This window comes from Notolabrus celidotus, chromosome 3 (genome assembly GCF_009762535.1).
Source record: "Notolabrus celidotus isolate fNotCel1 chromosome 3, fNotCel1.pri, whole genome shotgun sequence".
NCBI lineage: Eukaryota > Metazoa > Chordata > Actinopteri > Labriformes > Labridae > Notolabrus > Notolabrus celidotus.
In genome coordinates this window covers 11,317,955-11,327,834 of record NC_048274.1, presented here as the reverse complement: position 1 = coordinate 11,327,834, position 9,880 = coordinate 11,317,955, and positions in this window count along the sequence as shown.

Genomic DNA, 9,880 nt, shown 5'->3' with positions numbered 1-9,880 from the left:
CTAAACTGATCATATCAGTAAAGGAAGAATCCAAACATCAAGAGCAGATTCTGGAGGTACAGTCACATGTGGGAAACATTTTTCCAGATCCTCATAAACGTTCATGTGTGTGTGTGTGTGTGTGTGTGTTATATGTTGAGGGTCTGGATGTGCTGGGCACCATCTTCATCCGTTCTGCAAGTTCTGCAGAACCCAGAGTCAAGATGTTTTCAAAGAAGGCAGATGGAAAATAAGAACCCTGAACTGAGTCTGCACCAACGCACGCACAGAAAAGTAGAGTTTCTGCTGCACGCAGTAACGCATGCACAAAGTCAGAGGACGGAGAGAAGAGATGGCATGAAGAGAAAAACTAAGAGGATGACTTTGTAAAGTTTTTATGGAACAAAAATATTGCTTTAATCGTGCCATATGTACATTTTATAAAAGCATGTTTGTAAATTTAAACATTCTGTGCCTCTGACGCAGAAACCCCGGGGTGGACGAGGAGTTTACCTGCTCTATCTTTGGACCATTCCTACACATACATAAGGTGCCAGATGTTTAAAGCTCCTCGACAGGAAGTGGAGCAGATGTTTCCCTGGCACAGTGCGCAAAACACAGAGATAACACACCGACCCAAAATATGAAGCAGAGACGAAGCAAGAACAGATGATTTTTCCATCTCCACCTCCTGGGGCACTTTTATTAAATTCAAGAAGAGCGTGCCCGATGGGTCCTTTTACTTTTCCCTCTTTCTTCATTTAATTTGATCAGAAAATCCACTGACACAGTTTGCTTCCCCCGCCTCATGTGAGACCAATTTTACCCTCACATAAAAGTGCTAAAAGAAGCTTGTCTCATCCTCACAGAGAAAACCATCAGTCAGATTAGATGTGTGATCCTGCAGGTGTGTTCTCACCCCTCTCGGCTGCAGGGTGAGAGAGGAGGGAGGAGATGCTACACACGCTGCAGATTCAGCAGGAGGATGATGTGATCACACAACCTGACGTCCATGTGAACAAAGCTACAGGAGAGTCTGTGTGTTTAATGTCAGGCGTTCAGGACAACAGAGAGACGATACGTTTGCCAAGAGATCTGTGTACCACTGTGAGGAGGAGACAAACCAGACCAGCAGCAACTTATACACAACACACACACAAACACACACACTGATACACACACTGAGACACACAAGAGGATTGTTTTACCATGTAGCGTTATGGATTTTCAAACTGAAACATGGACGTAACCAAAAATCCCGAAGTTACAGAGACATGAATCCTAGATAAATACAAAAAACAAGGCTTTGGCATGGCATGGGATTTTGTAAAACATCAGTTATGCAAAGATTTTTTATGATCATTTTTGTTCAGGCTCAGTTTTCAGTCCTTTTTCCTCTCCCTGGACAGCTGATAAAGAAGTGAAGTGCAGGGAAAATACGTAACAAAAGTGACTCTTCTCAATCTGCAGTAATCATGTATCGCTATGTAGGAGGCATGAAGAATTAAAACAAAGTTGTTTGAATCAATAAAAGGTTGCCTTCAAATTTTACGTTGACTGAATTTAAAATGATATTTAAGATAAATTTGTATCAAATAAAAACAAAAAATAATCTGTAGTCATTAAATAAACTTGTACTTGTATTCTATTTGGTGTCTCAGCATGTCAGCCCAGTGTTTCATCATCCACAGCCACACCGGGATGTGAACCAGGGACCCTAAAGCTGTGAGACAGCAGCAGTAATCTCTGCTCTCTGTCGCCACTGCATATCAAGGACATCTTTATTATAAGGTTTATCCTTTTGACTTATTCTTTCATTTAATTCATTTCATTTAAAAATTTTGTTTTACACTACCTTTTAATCACATGGACGATGTAAAAATAAGTGACCACGTCCAACAATCGGTCATTTAGCTTGAAGGGTAAATTCTATGAGACATGAGAACCCGTCGTATCCTACTGTCATAGCGCTCAAACAATATCATTATGAAATGTGATTTGGACTGTGATCCGGCCCTTGACACAAAACTTTAACTTTGTGTGGTTTATCTAACTCTTAGATATTATGTATTCAATTTTCAGGACAAGAGAGGATGGAGAATAGGGGCGGGGATGGGAGGAGGGAAAGGGCTAGAGCACTATATTAGGTATAACTGTCACTGCCACCGGGGTTCGTTTGTCTCTACTTGTCCTGCACATTACTGAAAAATCTGTGGCAATGTGAGATGCTTTTGCCCAACACTGGTATTTTTTCTATTTATTTCTATTTATTTATTTATTTATTTATTAAAATATTGTAAAAACTCAACAAATATATGAGGAGTTCATTTGCAAAAACAGTTAACTCCCTTTTGAAAAATTAAAAAAGATGTTTCAAAAAACATATTTGTTCTAATACTAGCTTTTGGTATGATCAATCAACTGAGGTTGGGTTGCTTTGACTAAGTCAAAATTACTTTAGTAATCAGAGATATCTTGAAAATGTAACTTTATTACGAATCTATATAAAAAAGAGATATGTATTTTGAAAATGGCTCAAAACTGAGTTATCTGTTTTTGCAAATGAACTCTTCATATTTGAAAAATAAAAATGGGTCATTTTTTTTGCTGTATCAAATACTACCTTTTTTAATCAGCAAAGAAATATTAATAATTCAATATAGTGTCTTAGGTTTTTTTTTTATTTGCAGTGTATTTTAGATTACTCAATGTTTTCATCTGGAGCATACAGTGAAGTATGATGCTCATGTTTTCAGTCTTTTATCTTGAGAACCGGCAGAGTTAGTTGTGATCTGTTGTTCATTGGTGTCTGAATCAGAGCATTAACAGTATTCACATGTGGAGATATTTTTTTCTGAAATTTATCAACACACACACTCTCTCACACTCACAAAGAAGTGTAGAACAGAGTTAAACTGAGTGACAGCATCATACAAATAAGTGCGCAAAGTCTATAAAGCTTCTGTGTATATATTTTAAAGCGGCTGACGTCAGCTGGAGTGTGTTAATATAACTAATTTATAACCCTTTTTATGTGATTCTTTTTACAATAAAATGCAACGTAAGAGCTAAACACAGTTTCTGTCTGAGAAACATGGAAGCGATAATAAATCCAGTAAATCATCAATCAAGTATTGCACGGCGGTTCAGCTTCAATGTGAGTTCCCCCGCTGTGTTAATAATGTGACTGAACTGAACAATAAGTTCAAAGTCTGCTCACACATTTTCTAAATATAAAAGTCAGAGAGCCTAAAGATGTCTACGTCAGAGAAGCAGGTTACAGCAACACGTTACGTTTAGACTGGTCGACAGCATTGTCACAACACTCAGTTTCTCTGTTTCTACAGATGCTTTTCAGCTGCTCGTACTGACGCCACTTTTCTATCAAAGCTTCATAACTGCAAGGACAACATGTGTGCTCACAGGGAATATGTCCATTCTGTAGTGTATGATAAGGATATAAAGGGGCACAACCATACAGCAGCCAGACTATTAACCAACGCCAAGAGACAAGAACACATCAAACACATTCTCTCATCCCTGCACTGGCTACTGGTTAAACTTTGACTAATCACTTTCAAAGCTCTACATCAACTTCCCCATCATACATCACAGATTAACTAACACCCTATGAGCCCCGCCGCTGCCTACGTTCCTCAGGTAGATTTATCTTATTCCATCAGCCCGCCTCATCACCAAACCTACTTTTAAAGACAGGCCTCTTTAGAGTGAATTTCCTCATTGCCTGTTTTTAATTTTATTGTTATTTTAGATTCTAATTTGTTTTATTGTGAGTCAAGTTTTACTGCATTATTGGCTCAATTGTTTTATTTATTTTAATTCCAGCACAACCTGATTGTATTATACACTATACCAGTCAAAAGTTTGGACACACCTTCTCATTCAATGGTTTTCATTTATTTGAATTATTTTCAACATTGTAGATTAATACTGAAGACATCAAAACTATGAAATAATATGGTTTTGCCATAATATGGATTACAACAGTAGCCAAATAGAGCTATCCATTGTGTTAACCCTACCTCTGAACAACACAACTGATGGTCTCAAACACATTAAGAAGGAAAGTCATTCTACAAATGAACTCTTGACAAGGCTCATGTTAATTAGAAACCATTCCATGAGACCACTTCATGAAGCAGACTGAGAGAATACCAAGAGTGTGCAAAGCTGTCATGAAGGAAAAAGGGGGCTACTCTACAGAATCTAAAATATAAAACATATTCTGGTTTGTTTAACACTTTTTTGTTAATTAAACAATTCCATATATGTTATTTCATATTTTTTTATTTCTTTGGTATTAATCTACAGTGTTTCAAATAATTAAAATAAATACAAACCCTTGAATGAGAAGGTTTGTCCAAACTTTTGACTGGTAGTGTATATTGCACTTTTTTATGTTTTTCCATGCTTTTAATGTTATTTTAATTTGCCGTAGTGCATTTTACCCGTGGTGTAAAGCACTTTGTAGCTGTGTTTTGAAAGGTGCTATATAAATATATAATATATATACAATTTATTATTAATATTGTTTTTAATATTTTTAGTGACACAGCAAATTTTCTTCATGCAAATTTCTTCAATTAGAAACAATAAGCGTCACAATTTTATTTTTTCTGAAAATGTGATCCAGACTTTTAAAGTTGTTGACTTCACTTGAAGTCATTGAAACTTCACAAACTTACTGATAAAGGTTCCATTAAATTCCTACACTGAAGATCTTTTTAAACCTTATTCACATCTCCATCATAGAGAGTAAAACTTTAAATGAACTGCTGCATTGTTAAATGTTCTATTGTTCTTTTTGACCACATGAAGGAGACTCTGTGACGCAGCAGAAGAGCATACTTTGTTTGTTCTCCAGTGTGTGTCATTATATCGGAGATTCACAGGATTTAATCATAATCCCCAAATCAATGCCACAGGCTCCACTGACTCCTCCAGAGCTCTGCTCTCTAACACAAGCTCTGCGCTTTAATCATGGCTTTGATAAAGTCTAAATCATTTTAAATGTACCAAATAAAGCACATTTAATGACACAGCAGGCCAAAGTAAAGGGAGAGTATTTCTGTCAGTTTTAAAGAGGAACACTTTTACAGAATAACGCGCTCTTATGAATAGTAAATGGGAAATTGTAAAAACAAACGCTCTCACAGTTCACTTTGCATTCCCCAAATTAAAAATACATAAAGTGGTTTGAGTGGAGGAGTTCTCAAAGAGTTCACCTCAGAGCTGCTGCGGTGCTGTTATTTTACACTGAAAATGCTGTAATAGGATCTGACAGGAGAGCAATCTGTGATTCAGTCAGATGCACTGCAGATATCTGCATGTCACGAAGAACAAACAGAGCTTAGGTCATTCTTTACACTGTAAAAAAAACACACAGAGGACACGCTGCAGACTAATTACAGATGTTTTGCTGGTGGCCAGGTAGTGGCACAAAATGTTCCTTGATTCTGATTTAGCCATGAGGAGCCGCTGAGCTGTTATTTCAAAGTCTACAACGACATGTGATGTGCCAGACTTTGACGTTTGGATTTCATAAAAGCTACACAAACTGCGCTCACACACACACACACACACACACACACACACACACACACACACACACACACACACACACACACACACACACACACACACACACACACACACACACACACACACACACACACACACACACACCACATGTGACCCCTGTTTTGAAACCTCTGGGTTTTCATACAGTGAGATGCCCAAACAGGCTCAGAGAAAAATGGAATGTCTCTTTTATGTGAAATTAAATAAGATCAGCTTGTGGGCCTCTCTCCTTCCTTTTCCGCTTTCCGTTTTATGTTCAATTCCATCCCCGAACAAAGCCGTCTCTCCACGCTGTATTAATGCCCATCAAAGGCCTCAATCAAGTCGCTTTGCCAGAGGCGAAAGCAAACTGCTAAGGCTAAAGTTTAATGTTGTCAGAGCAGTAAGGATGTGGGCTCGTGTCTCCTCCGTGTCCTCATGTTTTCTTTTAACCCCAACATTCACAAATATCTCACAAGAACCCATTAGAGGAAAAACATCTGAAAACTGCACACACTGGAGGGCCACTGTAAGGTCACTCGCTCTGACAACAGTCCCACTCATTGTGCCATTCAGACAATGTGTGTATGTCTTTGCTTAGAAAGGAAATTTCAGAAAATAAAACATGATTACACACTGCTTCCTAAAAAATTTGTCACGGCTGTGAGTCAACAGAGTCTTAGTTTAGAACTTTCCGGCAAAGAGAAATATATAAGAAGAAGAAGATGACGACTGTCTGCTGACATTTTGTCTTCCTGCAAAACTTGTTAACCCCATCTGTTGTACAGTTTTCAGGAAGAGCTCATTAAGTGTGTAATGAAACAAAAGAGATGGATTTTTGTGGTGATAAAAATTCCCTTTTTCTTTTTTGTGTTGGTCCGCTGTTAAAGTTAGGATCTGAGTCGTGAGCTTAAGTATGAAAAATGTTACTGTGTGATGACATTTCTGGAAATTCTACAAATGCTGAAGTAAAATTGAAGCTGGTCTAGATTGAAAACATTCAATAAAATGTACCAAATAATAAAAAAGATCTCATCAAATAACAGTTTTATTTCTAAGAGACCATCATCATCCTATGCACGCAGATTTGGAGTCGTCTCCTCAGCTGAATAAAAACTGTCAAATCAAACGTTTGATTTTATTGAACTGGTAACTGGTTACATTAAATTTAAATAAGTAACGTCTGTCATCAGAGACGGCGTTCCAAAGGAATCTGGCTTCATCTCTGTTTCTGGAAGTAAAATATGACGGCAGTGATTTTTTATTTCTGTGTATGCACACACGAAGGCACTCTGTCAGAGTGTACATCTGTGTGTGTGTGTGTGTGTGTGTGTGTGTGTGTGTGTGTGTTTGTGTGTGTGTGTGTGTGTTTTAATGCTCTCTTATTCACTGCAGGTGTTCCTACTGTTAAAGGGAAGCTTTCATTGGCTGTGCCAGAAAACTAACACGTAAATATTTTTTTAATGGTGAGCAGCTCAGTCCCTCACTCTCACTTTGACCATCCTGCTCTGTGACTCTGCATGGTTCTTATAATAAAGCAATTACAGTTAAAAAAAAAAAAAAAAGAAGTAGGGACATATTTTTCTGTGAAAGAAAAGAGATCAAATAATACTTGTGGCTTAAAGCATGCACCGCACTCTAAACATACATACAACACAGCAAAAAAACACACTATATTCCATCTCTATTTACAGCGGTCGCAGACTTCCTGAAGTTAAATCAGATCATATTCAGAAGCATATAGAAGTTTATGAAGTGCATGCTATTCCTTCTGGTTTCTCCTCACACAAACTCATCTATTCATAAATAAAAGAGTGAATTTATGTCCCTTCTGCTGTGTTACCTGGTGGTGGATGAAATGTCCTCAAATAAAAACCATTAAAAGATGAATAATTATGCATAGAAATCACTGCGATACACCGCATTCACTGCATGGAATTTGAAAAAATGAAAAAAGCTGAAGCATTACTCCATTAGTAGATTATTACCTAACACTGGCTCGCTGCTAAGAATAGCACAGACGTCAGTACACTTTTCCAGCAGGTTTAAAACGGGGTAAGTAATCATTAAGTCTGGTTCTCCGTCGTAAATCAAGCTGCTGACATCCCGAGAGGATGAGATATTTGTTTGACTGAGTTACATGAAACATAAACGCTTGTTAAGTCATTCTATCTCCCCCCCTGAGACAGTTTCTATCAGAGTGTGAGCCAGGTCGTTCAGAGCGTGAACAGAAGTATGGATACCTTTCAGCCTGATGGACTTCACTCTAAATCTAATTGTGTAAATGAAAGGATTTCTTCTCCTCTTCTCCTCTCACTTACTCACTTTTCTCTCACTCACACACACACACACACGTGTTCTTGGATGTGTGCATGCATGTGTCTACCATGTGTGCATGGCTGTGGATGTTTTGTGTGTGTGGGTGTATTTGCACCCTATGTGGAGCAATAAGTCTGAAAGGTTTTCTGCTGGCAGCTAATCAGCAGTGTGAGTGTGACAAGTTCATTCCACACCTCTTATTCTCTGCTCACCTGCAGGAGGAGATGAAGCACACTTTATGCTGTTTGTATTTTATTCTGTTAATCCCAAAGTCTGAAAAAAGACAAGATAAATGTGCATATTCCAGAAAACATATTTCAGTCTTTTCGTGTTGTTATTTAGATCTGAATGCACTTTACAGGAAATATTGTTGTGCGCGCATGAACCCTCTCGCTGTAATTAATTTACTAACAAGCTGTTTTAAATCACTGACTCACATAAAGCAAATATTGCATGGTACATATTTTATTTTATTTGGTTTGATTGATCCCACTCAGAGTTTGCATGGGTGCAAATGATTCAGAAACTTTTGGATAATATGATGCAGAAGCTCTAATATGAAAATGAAGGAGCAAGCACAAACATATTAAACAGTATTTCAAAATATAATTGCACCAGAAAGGTTCTGTTTTTGGGGAGAAATACAAACAGATGACCTCTCATGTGTCATGGCATCTTAAAGACAGGACTGAATTAGAAGAAATAGAGCAGAGAAATAACTGTTTGTGCATTTCTGATGAACCAGTGATGATCCGTATGGTACTTTTAAATCTGTATTTCATAAAGGGCTTATTAAGTGTTTAGTTGACTCAAATGGGAAATTTAAATTGCAATGTAACTGTCATGAATCAGGGATTAAAGCTCAGTAAGAAAAATGTTGATTAGTCTGAAGGTATGTCATTCAGCCTCATAATAAAATAATATAAATATACAAGATGCCCAAAAATCAAGTCTTATTGGGGGGAGTAATTAAGGCATTACAAAACATTTTTGGAGCAGGGATTGACTGCTCATTCTCATCAATTTATCTAGGTGACACCGCAGCCCACCTCTCAGTTAAGGATAAATACTTGATAAAGATTTTATTAGCAGCCAGCAAAAAGGCTGTGACACGAAAGTGGCTGCAACCTAATCCTCCAACAGAGACTGAATGGATAGAAATCGTGTCTAGTATTGAAAATATGGAAAGAATGACCTACTCACTAAACCTTAGAGCAGAAAAATGTTTGCATTACTGGGAGAAATGGACTGTGTAGGTATCATTGAGGGATTAGTAAGCCATTACTGCATGAACTGACTGTATTTCCACTATTATAACAAAGATGTATAGATGACCTACTGTTTCTGTTTCACTGAGTTGTGCTGTCTAACTATGCCTGTTTACAAAAATAAAGTATAAAAAAAAAGAGTGGGATTTATTTTGATTGTAAAATCTTATCTGTAATATTGTCCAGTTTGACTCCCTTGATTGTAAATAAGTTCTCCTAAGGTAACGTCAGTAATTGTATGTCTGTTAATACACAACACTCAGGGCCTCTGTAAATTACCAGTGTTATTATCAACAGGGTTTCCAGTTATCACACTGCGCTCTAAAGACTGAGCTGAAATATTGACGCTGATTTTTCGTTGCATGGTGCTTTAATTTCTCATTAGTCTGCATCAGCTTTGCGCAAAGATCAGGCTGAAACGCTTCAGAATGTGCGAATAACTGTGTTTTAAATGCACCAGCGCCTACTCTGGCTGTGTCTCAGAAAGAATACAAGGGAAAAATTAAAATTGGATCTTAAAATGTTAAAATTATTTTCCAATCCGCAAAAATGATTGTTAGAATTTTAAAAATGTAAAATACGTGGGTATAGTAATCCCGGGCGCGTATGCGAAACTTTTAGTACAAATTATTATAAATGAGTCCCCTTGTCTTTAGATACATCATGTCTCATTTTTTCGCTATCCACAATTTCCATGGAAGACAAATGAACAAAATGTATTTTCCTTCGACTTG